Consider the following 18,726-nt stretch of genomic DNA (forward strand, 5'->3'; position numbering starts at 1 on the left):
CCTGAGCTGCGAGAATGCCGGTCCCGGTCCGAGCCGCGGGGGTCCCGGTCCCGAGCCGCAGGGGTCCCGGTCCCCGGGGTCTCGTTCGCCGTCCCGAGCCTCGGGGGTTCCAGTCCTCGGGGTCCCGGTCCTGGTCGCGAGCGGCGGAGGTCCCGGTCCCGAGCCGCGGGGGTCCCGGTCACCGGGTCCCGGTCGCGGTCTCGAGCCACGGAGGTCCCGAGTCGCCGGGGTCCCGGTCCCGAGCCGCGGGGGTCCCAGTCCCGGTCCCGAGCTGCGGGGTTCCCCGTCCCGAGCCGCGGGGTCCCGGCCCCGTCCCGAGCCGCAGGGTGTCTCGGTCCCCGGGGTCCCGGTCACGGTCCCGAGCCGCGGGGGTCCCGGTTCGAGCCACGGGGGTCCTGTTCTCGGTCCCGAGCCTCAGGGTGTCCCGGTCCCCGGGGTCCCGGTCGCGGTCCCGAGCCGCGGGGGTCCCAGTCCCGGTCCTGAGTCGCTGGGTGTCCCGGTCCCGTGGTCCCGGTCTCGGTCCCGAGCCGCGGGGGTCCCAGTCCCGGTCCCGAGCCACGTGGGTCCCGGTCCCGAGCCGCGGGGGTCCCGGTCCCGGTTTCGAGCGTCGAGGGTCCCGGTCCCGGGAGTCCCGGTCACGGTCCCTGGTTTGAGCCACAGGGGTCCCAGTCCCGGGGGTCTGGGTCCCGGTCCCTGGTCCGAGCCGCAGGGGTCTCGGTCCCGAGGATCCCGGTCCCGGTCCCGAGCTGAGGAGTGTCGCGGTCCCCGGGGTCCGGTTCGGTCCCGAGCCGCCGGGGTCCCAGTCCCTAACCGCGGGGGTCACGGCTCCCAGTGGTCCCGGTCCCAGTCCTGAGCTGCGAGAATGCCGGTCCCGGTCCCGGTTTCGTCCGAGCCGCGAGGGTCCCAGTCCCGGTCTCGGTCCAAGCCGTGGGGGTCCCAGTCCTGGTTTCGAGCTTCGAGGGTCCCGGTCCTGGGAGTCCCGGTCCCGGTCCCTGGTCCGAGGCGCAGGGTTCCGCTCCCGGGGTCTTGGCCCCAGTCCCGGTCCGAGCTGCGGGGGTCCCGGTCCCTGTCCCGAGCCGCCGAGTTCCCGGTCCCGAGCCGCGGGGTCACGCGTCCCCGTCAGTGGTCCAGGTCCCAGTCCTGAGCTGCGAGAATCCCGGTCCCGGTCCGAGCCGCGGGGGTCCCAGTGCCGGTCCCGAGCCGCGGGGTTCCCCGTCCTGAGCCGCGGGGGTCCCGGCCCTGTCCCGAGCCGTAGGGTGTCCCGGTCCCCGGGGTCTCGTTCGCCGTCCCGAGCCTCGGGGGTTCCAGTCCTCGGGGTCCCGGTCCTGGTCGCGAGCCGCGGAGGTCCCGGTCCCGAGCCGCGGGGGTCCCGGTCACCGGGTCCCGGTCGCGGTCTCGAGCCACGGAGGTCCCGAGTCGCCGGGGTCCCGGTCCCGAGCCGCGGGGGTCCCAGTCCCGGTCCCGAGCTGCGGGGTTCCTCGTCCCGAGCCGCGGGGGTCCCAGTCCCGGTCCTGAGTCGCTGGGTGTCCCGGTCCCGTGATCCCGGTCTCGGTCCCGAGCCGCCGGGGTCCCAGTCCCGGTCCCGAGCCACGTGGGTCCCGGTCCCGAGCCGCGGGGGTCCCGGTCCCGGTTTCGAGCGTCGAGGGTCCCGGTCCCGGGAGTCCCGGTCCCGGTCCCTGGTCCGAGCCACAGGGGTCCCAGTCCCGGGGGTCTGGGTCCCGGTCCCTGGTCCGAGCCGCAGGGGTCTCTGTTCCGAGGATCCCGGTCCCGGTCCTGAGCTGAGGGGTGTCGCGGTCCCCGGGGTCCGGTTCGGTCCCGAGCCGCCGGGGTCCCAGTCCCTAACCGCGGGGGTCACGGCTCCCAGTGGTCCCGGTCCCAGTCCTGAGCTGCGAGAATGCCGGTCCCGGTCCCGGTTTCGTCCGAGCCGCGAGGGTCCCAGTCCCGGTCTCGGTCCAAGCCGTGGGGGTCCCAGTCCTGGTTTCGAGCTTCGAGGGTCCCGGTCCTGGGAGTCCCGGTCCCGGTCCCTGGTCCGAGGCGCAGGGTTCCGCTCCCGGGGTCTTGGCCCCAGTCCCGGTCCGAGCTGCGGGGGTCCCGGTCCCTGTCCCGAGCCGCCGAGTTCCCGGTCCCGAGCCGCGGGGTCACGCGTCCCCGTCAGTGGTCCAGGTCCCAGTCCTGAGCTGCGAGAATCCCGGTCCCGGTCCGAGCCGCGGGGGTCCCAGTGCCGGTCCCGAGCCGCGGGGTTCCCCGTCCTGAGCCGCGGGGGTCCCGGCCCTGTCCCGAGCCGTAGGGTGTCCCGGTCCCCGGGGTCTCGTTCGCCGTCCCGAGCCTCGGGGGTTCCAGTCCTCGGGGTCCCGGTCCTGGTCGCGAGCCGCGGAGGTCCCGGTCCCGAGCCGCGGGGGTCCCGGTCACCGGGTCCCGGTCGCGGTCTCGAGCCACGGAGGTCCCGAGTCGCCGGGGTCCCGGTCCCGAGCCGCGGGGGTCCCAGTCCCGGTCCCGAGCTGCGGGGTTCCTCGTCCCGAGCCGCGGGGGTCCCAGTCCCGGTCCTGAGTCGCTGGGTGTCCCGGTCCCGTGATCCCGGTCTCGGTCCCGAGCCGCCGGGGTCCCAGTCCCGGTCCCGAGCCACGTGGGTCCCGGTCCCGAGCCGCGGGGGTCCCGGTCCCGGTTTCGAGCGTCGAGGGTCCCGGTCCCGGGAGTCCCGGTCCCGGTCCCTGGTCCGAGCCACAGGGGTCCCAGTCCCGGGGGTCTGGGTCCCGGTCCCTGGTCCGAGCCGCAGGGGTCTCTGTTCCGAGGATCCCGGTCCCGGTCCTGAGCTGAGGGGTGTCGCGGTCCCCGGGGTCCGGTTCGGTCCCGAGCCGCCGGGGTCCCGGTCCCTAACCGCGGGGGTCACGGCTCCCAGTGGTCCCGGTCCCAGTCTTGAGCTGCGAGAATGCCGGTCCCGGTCCGAGCCGCGGGGGTCCCGGTCCCGAGCCGCAGGGGTCCCGGTCCCCGGGGTCTCGTTCGCCGTCCCGAGCCTCGGGGGTTCCAGTCCTCGGGGTCCCGGTCCTGGTCGCGAGCGGCGGAGGTCCCGGTCCCGAGCCGCGGGGGTCCCGGACACTGGGTCCCGGTCGCGGTCTCGAGCCACGGAGGTCCCGAGTCGCCGGGGTCCCGGTCCCGAGCCGCGGGGGTCCCAGTCCCGGTCCCGAGCTGCGGGGTTCCCCGTCCCGAGCCGCGGGGTCCCGGCCCCGTCCCGAGCCGCAGGGTGTCCCGGTCCCCGGGGTCCCGGTCGCGGTCCCGAGCCGCGGGGGTCCCAGTCCCGGTCCTGAGTCGCTGGGTGTCCCGGTCCCGTGGTCCCGGTCTCGGTCCCGAGCCGCCGGGGTCCCAGTCCCGGTCCCGAGCCACGTGGGTCCCGGTCCCGAGCCGCGGGGGTCCCGGTCCCGGTTTCGAGGGTCGAGGGTCCCGGTCCCGGAAGTCCCGGTCCCGGTCCCTGGTCCGAGCCACAGGGGTCCCAGTCCCGGGAGTCCCGGTCCCGGTCCCTGGTCCGAGCCGCAGGGGTCTCGGTTCCGAGGATCCCGGTCCCGGTCCCGAGCTGAGGAGTGTCGCGGTCCCCGGGGTCCGGTTCGGTCCCGAGCCGCCGGGGTCCCGGTCCCTAACCGCGGGGGTCACGGCTCCCAGTGGTCCCGGTCCTAGTCCTGAGCTGCGAGAATGCCGGTCCCGGTCCCGGTTTCGGTCCGAGCCGCGAGGGTCCCAGTCCCGGTCTCAGTCCAAGCCGTGGGGGTCCCAGTCCTGGTTCCGAGCCGCGGGGGTCCCGGTGCCGAGAGTCCCGGTCCCGGTCCCTGGTCCGAGCCGCAGGGGTCTCGGTTCCGAGGATCCCGGTCGCGGTCCCGAGCAGCGAGGGTCCCGGTCCCCGGGGCCCCGTTCGCGGTCCCGAGCCGCGGGGGTCCCGATCCAGAGCCGCGGGGGTCACGGGTCCCAGCGGTCCAGGTCCCAGTCCTGAGCTGCGAGAATGCCGGTCCTGGTCCGAGCCGCGGGGGTCCCGGTCCCGAGCCGCAGGGGTCCCGGTCCCCGGGGTCTCGTTCGCCGTCCCGAGCCTCGGGGGTTCCAGTCCTCGGGGTCCCGGTCCTGGTCGCGAGCCGCGGAGGTCCCGGTCCCGAGCCGCGGGGGTCCCGGTCACCGGGTCCCGGTCGCGGTCTCGAGCCACGGAGGTCCCGAGTCGCTGGGGTCCCGGTCCCGAGCCGCGGGGGTCCCAGTCCCGGTCCCGAGCTGCGGGGTTCCCCGTCCCGAGCCGCGGGGTCCCGGCCCCGTCCCGAGCCGCAGGGTGTCCCGGTCCCCGGGGTCCCGGTCGCGGTCCCGATCCGCGGGGGTCCCAGTCCCGGTCCTGAGTCGCTGGGTGTCCCGGTCCCGTTGTCCCGGTTTCGGTCCAAGCCGTGGGGGTCCCAGTCCTGGTTTCGAGCTTCGAGGGTCCCGGTCCTGGGAGTCCCGGTCCCGGTCCCTGGTCCGAGGCGCAGGGGTCCGGTCCCGGGGTCTTGGCCCCAGTCCCGGTTTGAGCCGCGGGGGTCCCGGTCCCTGTCCCGAGCCGCCGGGTTCCCGGTCCCGAGCCGCGGGGTCACGCGTCCCAGTCAGTGGTCCAGGTCCTAGTCCTGAGCTGCGAGAATGCCGGTCCCGGTCCGAGCCGCGGGGGTCCCAGTGCCGGTCCCGAGCCGCGGGGTTCCCCGTCCCGAGCCGCGGGGGTCCCAGTCCCGGTCCCGAGCCGCAGGGTGTCCCGGTCCCCGGGGTCTCGTTCGCCGTCCCGAGCCTCGGGGGTTCCAGTCCTCGGGGTCCCGGTCCTGGTCGCGAGCCGCGGAGGTCCCGGTCCCGAGCCGCGGGGGTCCCGGTCACCGGGTCCCGGTCTCGGTCTCGAGCCACGGAGGTCCCGAGTCGCCGGGGTCCCGGTCCCGAGCCGCGGGGGTCCCAGTCCCGGTCCCGAGCTGCGGGGTTCCCCGTCCCGAGCCGCGGGGTCCCGGCCCCGTCCCGAGCCGCAGGGTGTCCCGGTCCCCGGGGTCCCGGTCGCGGTCCCGAGCCGCGGGGGTCCCAGTCCCGGTCCTGAGTCGCTGGGTGTCCCGGTCCCGTGGTCCCGGTCTCGGTCCCGAGCCGCCGGGGTCCCAGTCCCGGTCCCGAGCCACGTGGGTCCCGGTCCCGAGCCGCGGGGGTCCCGGTCCCGGTTTCGAGCGTCGAGGGTCCCGGTCCCGGGAGTCCCGGTCCCGGTCCCTGGTCCGAGCCACAGGGGTCCCAGTCCCGGGGGTCTGGGTCCCGGTCCCTGGTCCGAGCCGCAGGGGTCTCGGTTCCGAGGATCCCGGTCCCGGTCCCGAGCTGAGGGGTGTCCCGGTCCCCGGGGTCCGGTTCGGTCCCGAGCCGCTGGGGTCCCGGTCCCTAACCGCGGGGGTCAAGGCTCCCAGTGGTCCCGGTCCCAGTCCTGATCTGCGAGAATACCGGTCCCGGTCCCGAGCTGAGGAGTGTCGCGGTCCCCGGGGTCCGGTTCGGTCCCGAGCCGCCGGGGTCCCGGTCCCTAACCGCGGGGGTCACGGCTCCCAGTGGTCCCGGTCCTAGTCCTGAGCTGCGAGAATGCCGGTCCCGGTCCCGGTTTCGGTGGGAGCCGCGAGGGTCCCAGTCCCGGTCTCGGTCCAAGCCGTGGGGGTCCCAGTCCCGGTTCCGAGCCGCGGGGGTCCCGGTGCCGGGAGTCCCGGTCCCGGTCCCTGGTCCGAGCCGCAGGGGTCTCGGTTCCGAGGATCCCGGTCGCGGTCCCGAGCAGCGAGGGTCCCGGTCCCCGGGGCCCCGTTCGCGGTCCCGAGCCGCGGGGGTCCCGATCCAGAGCCGCGGGGGTCACGGGTCCCAGCGGTCCAGGTCCCAGTCCTGAGCTGCGAGAATGCCGGTCCTGGTCCGAGCCGCGGGGGTCCCGGTCCCGAGCCGCAGGGGTCCCGGTCCCCGGGGTCTCGTTCGCCGTCCCGAGCCTCGGGGGTTCCAGTCCTCGGGGTCCCGGTCCTGGTCGCGAGCCGCGGAGGTCCCGGTCCCGAGCCGCGGGGGTCCCGGTCACCGGGTCCCGGTCTCGGTCTCGAGCCACGGAGGTCCCGAGTCGCCGGGGTCCCGGTCCCGAGCCGCGGGGGTCCCAGTCCCGGTCCCGAGCTGCGGGGTTCCCCGTCCCGAGCCGCGGGGTCCCGGCCCCGTCCCGAGCCGCAGGGTGTCCCGGTCCCCGGGGTCCCGGTCGCGGTCCCGAGCCGCGGGGGTCCCAGTCCCGGTCCTGAGTCGCTGGGTGTCCCGGTCCCGTGGTCCCGGTCTCGGTCCCGAGCCGCCGGGGTCCCAGTCCCGGTCCCGAGCCACGTGGGTCCCGGTCCCGAGCCGCGGGGGTCCCGGTCCCGGGAGTCCCGGTCCCGGGAGTCCCGGTCCCGGGAGTCCCGGTCCCGGGAGTCCCGGTCCCGGTCCCTGGTCCGAGCCACAGGGGTCCCAGTCCCGGGGGTCTGGGTCCCGGTCCCTGGTCCGAGCCGCAGGGGTCTCGGTTCCGAGGATCCCGGTCCCGGTCCCGAGCTGAGGGGTGTCGCGGTCCCCGGGGTCCGGTTCGGTCCCGAGCCGCCGGGGTCCCGGTCCCTAACCGCGGGGGTCACGGCTGCCAGTGGTCCCGGTCTTAGTCCTGAGCTGCGAGAATGCCGGTCCCGGTCCCGGTTTCGGTCCGAGCCGCGAGGGTCCCAGTCCCGGTCTCGGTCCAAGCCGTGGGGGTCCCAGTCCTGGTTCCGAGCCGCGGGGGTCCCGGTGCCGGGAGTCCCGGTCCCGGTCCCTGGTCCGAGCCGCAGGGGTCTCGGTTCCGAGGATCCCGGTCGCGGTCCCGAGCAGCGAGGGTCCCGGTCCCCGGGGCCCCGTTCGCGGTCCCGAGCCGCGGGGGTCCCGATCCAGAGCCGCGGGGGTCCCGGTGCCGGGAGTCCCGGTCCCGGTCCCTGGTCCGAGCCGCAGGGGTCTCGGTTCCGAGGATCCCGGTCCTGAGTCCCGAGCAGCGAGGGTCCCGGTCCCCGGGGTCCCAGTCCCGGTCCCGAGCCACGTGGGTCCCGGTCCCGAGCCGCGGGGGTCCCGGTCCCGGTTTCGAGCGTCGAGGGTCCCGGTCCCGGAAGTCCCGGTCCCGGTCCCTGGTCCGAGCCACAGGGGTCCCAGTCCCGGGAGTCCCGGTCCCGGTCCCTGGTCCGAGCCGCAGGGGTCTCGGTTCCGAGGATCCCGGTCCCGGTCCCGAGCTGAGGAGTGTCGCGGTCCCCGGGGTCCGGTTCGGTCCCGAGCCGCCGGGGTCCCGGTCCCTAACCGCGGGGGTCACGGCTCCCAGTGGTCCCGGTCCCAGTCCTGAGCTGCGAGAATGCCGGTCCCGGTCCCGGTTTCGGTCCGAGCCGCGAGGGTCCCAGTCCCGGTCTCGGTCCAAGCCGTGGGGGTCCCAGTCCTGGTTCCGAGCCGCGGGGGTCCCGGTGCCGGGAGTCCCGGTCCCGGTCCCTGGTCCGAGCCGCAGGGGTCTCGGTTCCGAGGATCCCGGTCGCGGTCCCGAGCAGCGAGGGTCCCGGTCCCCGGGGCCCCGTTCGCGGTCCCGAGCCGCGGGGGTCCCGATCCAGAGCCGCGGGGGTCACGGGTCCCAGCGGTCCAGGTCCCAGTCCTGAGCTGCGAGAATGCCGGTCCTGGTCCGAGCCGCGGGGGTCCCGGTCCCGAGCCGCAGGGGTCCCGGTCCCCGGGCTCTCGTTCGCCGTCCCGAGCCTCGGGGGTTCCAGTCCTCGGGGTCCCGGTCCTGGTCGCGAGCGGCGGAGGTCCCGGTCCCGAGCCGCGGGGGTCCCGGTCACCGGGTCCCGGTCGCGGTCTCGAGCCACGGAGGTCCCGAGTCGCTGGGGTCCCGGTCCCGAGCCGCGGGGGTCCCAGTCCCGGTCCCGAGCTGCGGGGTTCCCCGTCCCGAGCCGCGGGGTCCCGGCCCCGTCCCGAGCCGCAGGGTGTCCCGGTCCCCGGGGTCCCGGTCGCGGTCCCGATCCGCGGGGGTCCCAGTCCCGGTCCTGAGTCGCTGGGTGTCCCGGTCCCGTTGTCCCGGTTTCGGTCCAAGCCGTGGGGGTCCCAGTCCTGGTTTCGAGCTTCGAGGGTCCCGGTCCTGGGAGTCCCGGTCCCGGTCCCTGGTCCGAGGCGCAGGGTTCCGCTCCCGGGGTCTTGGCCCCAGTCCCGGTCCGAGCTGCGGGGGTCCCGGTCCCTGTCCCGAGCCGCCGAGTTCCCGGTCCCGAGCCGCGGGGTCACGCGTCCCCGTCAGTGGTCCAGGTCCCAGTCCTGAGCTGCGAGAATCCCGGTCCCGGTCCGAGCCGCGGGGGTCCCAGTGCCGGTCCCGAGCCGCGGGGTTCCCCGTCCTGAGCCGCGGGGGTCCCGGCCCTGTCCCGAGCCGTAGGGTGTCCCGGTCCCCGGGGTCTCGTTCGCCGTCCCGAGCCTCGGGGGTTCCAGTCCTCGGGGTCCCGGTCCTGGTCGCGAGCCGCGGAGGTCCCGGTCCCGAGCCGCGGGGGTCCCGGTCACCGGGTCCCGGTCGCGGTCTCGAGCCACGGAGGTCCCGAGTCGCCGGGGTCCCGGTCCCGAGCCGCGGGGGTCCCAGTCCCGGTCCCGAGCTGCGGGGTTCCTCGTCCCGAGCCGCGGGGGTCCCAGTCCCGGTCCTGAGTCGCTGGGTGTCCCGGTCCCGTGATCCCGGTCTCGGTCCCGAGCCGCCGGGGTCCCAGTCCCGGTCCCGAGCCACGTGGGTCCCGGTCCCGAGCCGCGGGGGTCCCGGTCCCGGTTTCGAGCGTCGAGGGTCCCGGTCCCGGGAGTCCCGGTCCCGGTCCCTGGTCCGAGCCACAGGGGTCCCAGTCCCGGGGGTCTGGGTCCCGGTCCCTGGTCCGAGCCGCAGGGGTCTCGGTTCCGAGGATCCCGGTCGCGGTCCCGAGCAGCGAGGGTCCCGGTCCCCGGGGCCCCGTTCGCGGTCCCGAGCCGCGGGGATCCCGATCCAGAGCCGCGGGGGTCACGGGTCCCAGCGGTCCAGGTCCCAGTCCTGAGCTGCGAGAATGCCGGTCCTGGTCCGAGCCGCGGGGGTCCCGGTCCCGAGCCGCAGGGGTCCCGGTCCCCGGGCTCTCGTTCGCCGTCCCGAGCCTCGGGGGTTCCAGTCCTCGGGGTCCCGGTCCTGGTCGCGAGCCGCGGAGGTCCCGGTCCCGAGCCGCGGGGGTCCCGGTCACCGGGTCCCGGTCGCGGTCTCGAGCCACGGAGGTCCCGAGACGCCGGGGTCCCGGTCCCGAGCCGCGGGGGTCCCAGTCCCGGTCCCGAGCTGCGGGGTTCCCCGTCCCGAGCCGCGGGGTCCCGGCCCCGTCCCGAGCCGCAGGGTGTCCCGGTCCCCGGGGTCCCGGTCGCGGTCCCGAGCCGCGGGGGTCCCAGTCCCGGTCCTGAGTCGCTGGGTGTCCCGGTCCCGTGGTCCCGGTCTCGGTCCCGAGCCGCCGGGGTCCCAGTCCCGGTCCCGAGCCACGTGGGTCCCGGTCCCGAGCCGCGGGGGTCCCGGTCCCGGTTTCGAGCGTCGAGGGTCCCGGTCCCGGGAGTCCCGGTCCCGGGAGTCCCGGTCCCGGTCCCTGGTCCGAGCCACAGGGGTCCCAGTCCCGGGGGTCTGGGTCCCGGTCCCTGGTCCGAGCCGCAGGGGTCTCGGTTCCGAGGATCCCGGTCCCGGTCCCGAGCTGAGGGGTGTCCCGGTCCCCGGGGTCCGGTTCGGTCCCGAGCCGCTGGGGTCCCGGTCCCTAACCGCGGGGGTCACGGCTCCCAGTGGTCCCGGTCCCAGTCCTGAGCTGCGAGAATACCGGTCCCGGTCCCGAGCTGAGGAGTGTCGCGGTCCCCGGGGTCCGGTTCGGTCCCGAGCCGCCGGGGTCCCGGTCCCTAACCGCGGGGGTCACGGCTCCCAGTGGTCCCGGTCCTAGTCCTGAGCTGCGAGAATGCCGGTCCCGGTCCCGGTTTCGGTCCGAGCCGCGAGGGTCCCAGTCCCGGTCTCGGTCCAAGCCGTGGGGGTCCCAGTCCCGGTTCCGAGCCGCGGGGGTCCCGGTGCCGGGAGTCCCGGTCCCGGTCCCTGGTCCGAGCCGCAGGGGTCTCGGTTCCGAGGATCCCGGTCGCGGTCCCGAGCAGCGAGGGTCCCGGTCCCCGGGGCCCCGTTCGCGGTCCCGAGCCGCGGGGGTCCCGATCCAGAGCCGCGGGGGTCACGGGTCCCAGCGGTCCAGGTCCCAGTCTTGAGCTGCGAGAATGCCGGTCCTGGTCCGAGCCGCGGGGGTCCCGGTCCCGAGCCGCAGGGGTCCCGGTCCCCGGGGTCTCGTTCGCTGTCCCGAGCCTCGGGGGTTCCAGTCCTCGGGGTCCCGGTCCTGGTCGCGAGCCGCGGAGGTCCCGGTCCCGAGCCGCGGGGGTCCCGGTCACCGGGTCCCGGTCGCGGTCTCGAGCCACGGAGGTCCCGAGTCGCCGGGGTCCCGGTCCCGAGCCGCGGGGGTCCCAGTCCCGGTCCCGAGCTGCGGGGTTCCCCGTCCCGAGCCGCGGGGTCCCGGCCCCGTCCCGAGCCGCAGGGTGTCCCGGTCCCCGGGGTCCCGGTCGCGGTCCCGAGCCGCGGGGGTCCCAGTCCCGGTCCTGAGTCGCTGGGTGTCCCGGTCCCGTGGTCCCGGTCTCGGTCCCGAGCCGCCGGGGTCCCAGTCCGGGTCCCGAGCCACGTGGGTCCTGGTTCCGAGCCGCGGGGGTCCCGGTCCCAGTTTCGAGCGTCGAGGGTCCCGGTCCCGGGAGTCCCGGTCCCGGTCCCTGGTCCGAGCCACAGGGGTCCAAGTCCCGGGGGTCTGGGTCCCTGTCCCTGGTCCGAGCCGAACTGGTCTCGGTTCCGAGGATCCTGGTCCCGGTCCCGAGCACAGGGGTGTCCCGGTCCCTAAGCGCGGGGTTCAGGGCTCCCAGTGGTCCCGGTCCCAGTCCTGGGCTGCGAGAATGCCGGTCCCGGTCCCGGTTTCGGTCCGAGCCGCGAGGGTCCCAGTCCCGGTCTCGGTCCCAGTCCTGGTTTCGAGCTTCGAGGGTCCCGGTCCTGGGAGTCCCGGTCCCGGTCCCTGGTCCGAGCTGCAGGGGTCCGCTCCCGGGGTCTTGGCCCCAGTCCCGGTTCGAGCCGCAGGGGGATCCCGGTCTCGATCCCCAGCCGCGGGGGTCCCGGTCCCGGGGTCTTGGCCCCAGTCCCGGTCCGAGCCGCGGGGGGATCCCGGTCTCGATCCCCAGCCGTGGGGGTCCCGGTCCCGGGGGTCTGGGTCCCAGTCCCGGTCCGAGCCGCGGGGGTCTCGGTTCCGAGGATCCCGGTCCCGGTCCCGATCCGCGGTGGTCCGGGTCCCCGGAGTCCCGGTCGCGGTCCCGAGCCGCGGGGGTCCCGGTCCCCGGGGTCTGGAGGTCCCGGTCCCGAGCCTCGGGGGTCCCGGTCCCCGGAGTCCCGGTCGCGGTCCCGAGCCACGGGGGTCCCGGGTCCCGGTGGTCTGGGTCCCAGTCCTGAGCTGCGAGAATGCCGGTCCTGGTCCCGGTCTCGGTCCGAGCCGCGGGGGTCCCAGTCCCGGTCTCGAACCGCAGGGTGTCCCGGTCCCAGGGGTCTAGGTCCGGGCTGGTGGTACCCACTTCTGGTCGCCAGGTGGCAGCAGGTCCCCACCAGCCCTGTGCTGAGCACTGGCCGGGCGAGCCCTGGGCCGGGTCTCAGCCCAGTTTACACCACCGGGTCCCGGGAGTGCTCGCTGCGGCTGCGGGGTTCCCTGCGCTCTGCCCTTTGCCCACTCGCAGCCCGGGCACTCATACTCATTGATTCCGTACGCAAAAGCATCTACGTGCCTCAAGCATTTCAGTCCTTTGCGTATGATGCGCTCTGTTTCGCTGTGGGAAACGGGTGCATTTGCTCTGTTTGCATTTGGAAGCAGCTGTTGGTAACAGCACCTTTAAATTATTTTTTTACAAAAGAGAAGAGACCTTGCAAGACTGCCCTTTTTGAGTAGGGAAAAACGAGCGGTGTAAATATGTGGCTTAGGAGAAGCTCCCACTAGGTTTCCCCTTGCACCACTAAGCCATCACGAGCTCTTGTGTTCACAGCCGCTCCCCGTGACGGGAAAGTCAGCCGTTACCGGAGTGAAGGGGTGCAGAGTATGCGGCAGGGCCGAAAGGTGGGACAAGGGGCGGGGTCTTTCCTCCTCCTGCCTCCCTCCCTCCCCCCACCCGCCCCCCGCCCCCCGGCAGCGGGTACCCTCCGGCGAGGATTTGCTTTCCGCTGTGCCAGCCGGTCGGAGGGGCAGCTCGGTTGCTCTCGGCAGCGCGTCTGTAAGCGAGTGCAGCGCTCTGCAGGCGGAGTCAGCGGCGGGCCGGGGGGCTGTGACAGCGAGCGGCAGCTGCTCTCGGCCAGCAGCTTCGCCTCGGGACCGAGCCCCCCCAGGCAGCCGCTGTGGGCACAGCCCGCACCCCCCCGCAGAGCCCCGGGGCCGGCAGGCTGAGGGGAGCCCGCGGCGGCACCGAGCCCCGGCCCCGCGCGGAACGGCAGCCCAGCCCCCGCCCGCCGCAGCTCGAACGGGCGGCTGGTGCTTCTTCTCGTGCTGGTGCTTCTCACTTTGCCCCGGTAGCCGTGTGGAGCGCACCACAGGAGCTGTGCTGCCCGCTTTCTGGGGCGAGATGCGGAACCGCTGCCTTTGCACTTGTCCGCAGCCAAAACGCTGCGTAAGCCGGGTTTTGGCTAGCTAACGACTATGAAGTCGTTCTCGAAGCAAGTGGTGGAGTCACAGTGTTACCGAAATCTCGGAATGAAGAACTTATCGACACCAATGTGATGTAGATAAGCAGACACTTCTTTATTGACGGCCGGGTGCGTGAGCGAGTCCTCTCACGATCAACGCACGCCAGGTTTCAAAATCAGACACCATATATAGAACTTATTCATACATATTCATTAAGTATTCATGCATAACCATGATATTTCCCGTAAATCATTAACATATTCTCCTCCTATATCCGATTCTGCGCAATAAAGCTTAGAAAGGTCTAGAAATGGGTCTGGGGTACAATTTGGGTAGGTGGTATGTGAGTCGGTGGTCGCGATCTCCCCCTGCCAGAATTACCTGCTACTAAAGTTCACGGTTTCTTGGCAGGTAACCACAAGCTGTTCCAGTCGACTCTCCCCAGTTTCCATTAATCTCATATTCTGACATCTCAATACACTTTCTACATACAGAAGACTGGTCAGATACAAAGAAACCTTTCAAACCCTAAAGTTATTACCAAAGTTTCAACAATAATTCCAGCCCATTCTTCTGGCCTTGGTACAGGATGTACAGAGGGTCTCACAGCAGCTTTTACTGAGCAATTATAAGTTTCCTCAAAATATATTTTTATCCTTCTATATTTCTATTCTATAAAATAATTCTATAAAATCAAATAATCAATCAAATAAAGTCAATCAATCTTAACTTATTAACAAATTGATAACATTTCCCCCCTTGAAAATGTTGAAAATCATTATTTCAATACTTTCACATTATTTACATATCATTTGTTTCAACATATTTTGGTGGTGGGCTATACCTTGGTGGACTAGTAGGTACTTCTCTCATAATCATACGATTGACTGCAATCCTACTGGTAAACTGCTTCTTCAAACATGCATATACTAGCATGATCATCAAAAAGACAGTCAGTAACAAAACCAAAGTTTTGATTATGGATTGTATCCAAGAGCTCAAGTGCTGCAGAATGGCTGTGTGATCACGGCCATGACTCCCTTAAAGATCTTTGTGAAACAAAGTTAGCGTAAGTTAGCTGAAGCAGGCCTTGCAGCTGTGCTGAGGCATGCTGATAAGGAAGCTGAGAAAAACACACTGACCTTGTGCCTAATGCTGTAAATAACTTTGAGGAATTCGCGTAGACAAAAGAGAAAAAAAAAATGTAGCTAGCTAACCGCAGAAACCGCAAGTAGGAGGACGTATGAAAATGTAACCCTTTAGAGCTTAGCCAATCAGCAGATGACTAGTAGGCATAATTAACTGGAACTGTATATGAGACATCATTGCGCCGTAATAAATCGAAGCTTGCTTTATCACTCATATTGAGTTTGCCCGCTTGACTTCCCTCACCGTCAACACTCAAGTTCCATCCTAATTTGTTAAAAATTTTTCCAAGCCAATCTTCTGACATATCCTTTTGAATTGTTTCAGTTTCTTTTTCAATTTTTCCTAATAGGTCTAGATCATGTTCCACATCCTGAGTGACATTTGGAATGTGGATACAACAGTGGTCCAGTTCATCCCTGAGATATCCACATACTCCATGTTCTTTAAATAAGAGCATATCTAATGCCATTCTATTTTGTAAAGTCATTCTAGAGGTCGCCTGTAATTGTATGTTCAATTCCTTAAACCCCTTTTTAGTAACGTTTGCTAATTTTTCCACTTGACCAGTTAACTGATAGAGCCATGCTCTGTTTCTGTATGAAGCTATAGGATTTAAAAGTGATTCAAGTGCCCAGCCAATTTTCACTCCTGTAGATGGTTCATTCCAAATATCATCATTTGTCTCAGATCTCTTTATTCATTTCAGTTCTATATTCTCTAGGGATCCTCTAAATGGTGATTTCTTCCAAATCGGACACAATGTTGGCATGCCTAAAGTAATTTGTTTCACTTTACCATCTAATGGTAGATGAGTGGTCCAGGTTCCATCTCTTAATGCCCGAACTAAATATCCTGGACTTCAAATAGTAGTTTTACTACAACTAAACAAAGTTCCTTTTCTAACTATAAAAGTGCTGGTTAAATTGAGAGTGTTCTTAAGACCTCGACAAAAACAACCATATTTTAAAACAGTGGCCTACGGAGGAATTCTTTGGATTACCAAGTCTGCTTTACTGCAATCATACACTTTTTCACATTTCCACAATGGCACTATTTTATTTTCCTTCTCTCCCGATGAAGTTGACCTATCATTGACCCAGGGTAATACAGAAAAAACTTTTCCATCCCAGGTAAAACACCAAGAAGTTCTTGCCATATACTGAAAATGGGAAAATATGGACATAGACCATATAGAGTCCCACTGTTCTACTAATTGGGTACCTTGGCCAGTTTTGTTACACTTCCATTTCATGATACTTCTGCTCACATTGGTTTTACGTTGTTCATCATAAGAACACCATCCTAACTGGAGATTTGGACCCCCAGGAAGAAGAACTCAAGCTATGGCACTAGGTCGGGATCCTGTTATAAAATCATAATTCAATAGTTTGGTGGTTTTTTTTTTTTTACAATCTGTTTCTTTACCTGGCGACTTCCACTGTTTTCTAATAACCTTTACTTGTTCATACCATTGAGTTACTGGCCTTTGTTCACAATAGGTGGTTTCATTTTTATGTTCCAGATTAGTCAGATTCATGGTTAAAATTCCCCATGGAATAGATTCACCTACTGCCCTCGGTATTGGCAAACAAGCAGTGATCTGCGTGACGTTTTGTAAATTGGCAAATCCTTTAATCAATCCTACCATCAAATTTTCCTCAGCCATTTGTTTGGGAATGTCAATTACTTGTTCTGTTTCTATTTGTCTTTTGTTCCTGTCCACCAAGCCGGCCCATGATCCCACCAACACTACCGACCACAATAAAATCCAATATAAAAATTAGACATGTTTCAGTGTCAATTTTAAAGTCTCTGGGTCACAACTGACAATCTTCCATGGAGTAGGTGCTCTCTTCACTCGAGTACAATGTATCCAAGCATCTGATTCTGCTATCTTGATAGCTGTAAAAGTGGTTAACAGTATCTGGAAAGGTCCTCTCCAGCGCTCCTGCAAAGGTTCGGAGGTCCAAGTCTTCACATAGACATAGTCTCCCAGCTGGAAATCATGCACTGAATTTTCCAGGGGTAAAGGTCTATTTCAAATTACTACACTCCAAATCGCAGACAAAGTTTTCCTTAGAAAAAGCAAATAGTTATACACATCTTGTTTTCCTTTTACATGTATGTTTAGATTTGGTTCTGGAGACTCATATGGTTTTCCATATAATAATTCATAAGGACTGACTGAGGTTCCACTCTTTGGCTGTACCCTGATTCATAATAATGCCAATGGAAGTGCCTGAGGCCACTTTAGACTGGTTTCCTGACAAATTTTACTTATTTGTCATTTCAAAGTTTGATTCATCCTCTCCACTTTTCCACTAAATTGCGGTCTCCAAGACGCATGCACATCCCAATTAATACCCAATGCTTTGCTAACACTTTGGACTACTTCAGCAACAAAGTGTGGACCTGTCAGAGGAAATTCCAATAGGAACTCCAAATCTCGGAATTATTTCTTGTAATAACCACTTCACAACCTCTTTTTGCTTGTGTGGTGCGACAGGGAAGGGCTTCTGGCCATCCTGTAAAAGTATCAACCCCTACCAGGATGTACCGGTACCCATTGTATCTAGGCAACTCTGAAAAATCTACTTGCCAATAATCTCCAGGTTCTGTACCAGATTTCAGTCTACCCTTTTTAACCTTTTTCTTAATCACTGGATTATTTTTCAAACATACTTCGCACTTTGAGTTACCATTTTAGCTATTCCCAACATCTTAACTGACGTTACCTACTTTCATAAAGATGTTACTAAGGCTTCTGCCCCCCAGTGACATTCCTGATGTCTCGTTTGAATTATCTCTCTCATCACAAGAGGTGGAATTACTACCTGTCCATTAGGAGTTATCCACCATCCAGCTACGTTTTTCTTAGCATTTAATAACTGACCCAATTTGTCATCTCCCTCTGAATATCTCAGTTTTTCCCTGGGAAGGGTTACTGGTTTAGAAGGAATTATTGCCATTTGCAATGCTTGTTTCTTTGCTACCTTTTTTTTTTTTTTTTTCTGTTCTATCAGCTAAATTATTCCCAGCTATTATTTTTGTATTCCCAATCTGGTGTGCTTTACAGTGCATGATTGCTACTTGATCTGGCTTTTGAACTGCTTGCAATAATCTTAAAATTTCTGTTTGATGCTTAATGTTTGATCCTTGAGAGGACAATAACCCCCTCTCTTTCCACAAAGCTCCGTGGACATGCACTACCCCAAAGGCATATTTTGAATCAGTCCAAATATTTACTCTCTTGTCTTTGCTTAGTTCTAAGGCTCGAATTAAAGCCATGAGTTCTGCCTTTTGGGCTGATGTGGTACTTGCCAATGCTCCTGCTTCTATAACTAGTCTCTGTTGTCCGCATATCCGGCGTATCGAACTCCTTGTTCCATAAAGCTGCTTCCGTCAGTATACAGTTCCCAGTCTGGTCGCTCCAGTGGTACATCCTTCAGATCTTCACGACTGGAATAAACATACTCGATGGTAGCCAAGCAATCATGTTCCAGTTGTCCTTCTTCCTGTATGGAACTTAAGAACACTGCAGGATTTACCAGGTTAGTTGTCTTTAGAATCACATCATCCTGTTCAGTCAGTACTACCTGGTACTTCATCAATCGGCTGGGGGACAGCCAGTGTCCCCCCTTCTGTTCTAGGACAGTTATCACCATGTGTGGAACATAGACTGTTATTGTTCTTCCCAAAGTCAATTTCCGAGCTTCTTGTATGAGCATCACTGTTGCGGCCACTGCTCGAAGGCAGTTTGGCCACCCTTTACTCACTGTGTCCAGTTGTTTAGAGAAATATCCGACTGGTCGTTTCCAGCTTCCCATCTTCTGGGTTAACACGCCCAGTGCAAGGTGTTGCCTTTCATGAACAAACAGCTGGAAATCTTTGGTTAGATCCAGCAGTCCCAAGGCAGGTGCAGACATTAAGGCGTGTTTTAACTCTACAAAAGCCTTTTGCTGTTGTGGGCCCCACACAAAGGGAGAGTTCTTTCGGGCCTCATACAGCGGTTTAGCTATTAGCCCATAGTTCATGATCCAAAGGCGACACCACCCGCTCATTCCCAAAAATGCTCTGAGTTCATGAATATTTCTTGGCTCAGGTATACCACAAATAGCTTCTGTGTGATCTTTTCCTAATTGCCGTTGTCCTTTTGAAATCTCAAAGCCCAGATATATCACAGTCTGGCAGGCTATCTGGGCTTTCTTCCTGGATACCTTGTACCCATTTAGTCGCAGGAAATTCAAGAGATCAATAGTCACCTGTATACAAGTAAATCTTTCTTCTGTAGCAATCAATATATCATCCACATATTGTAAAAGTAAATGCCCAGGTCTTGATTTATCCTGTTTCCAGATTTCAAATTCCTTTGCTAACTGATTTCCAAAAATAGCTGGACTGTTTTTAAATCCTTGGGGTAATCTAGCCCATGTCAGCTGCATCTTTCGCCCAGTTTGAGGATTTTCCCATTCAAAAGCAAACAGTTTTCTGCTTTCCTTTTCCAAAGGTATACAAAAGAAAGCAGCTTTTAAATCAAGCACTGTAAACCACTGATAAGTCTCCCTCAATGCTGTTAACAGTGTATAAGGGTTTGCTACTACAGGATAAATATCCTTGACTATTTGATTTACTGCTCTCAAGTCTTGTACCAGTCTATATTCACCCGAAGGTTTTCTGACTGGTAAAATAGGAGTATTATACTCAGATTCACATTCTTCCAAAATTTTATACTCCAAAAATTTATCACTCCATTTCTTCAATTACTGTCTCACTTCCAATTTAATTGGATATTGTTTAATTCTCACTGTTCCTGCGCCTTCCTTCAAATCTATTTTAACCGGTTCTGCTAGTTTCGATTTGCCAGGAA

Source organism: Falco punctatus (genome assembly GCF_963210335.1).
Source record: "Falco punctatus genome assembly, chromosome: 18".
NCBI classification, from domain to species: domain Eukaryota; kingdom Metazoa; phylum Chordata; class Aves; order Falconiformes; family Falconidae; genus Falco; species Falco punctatus.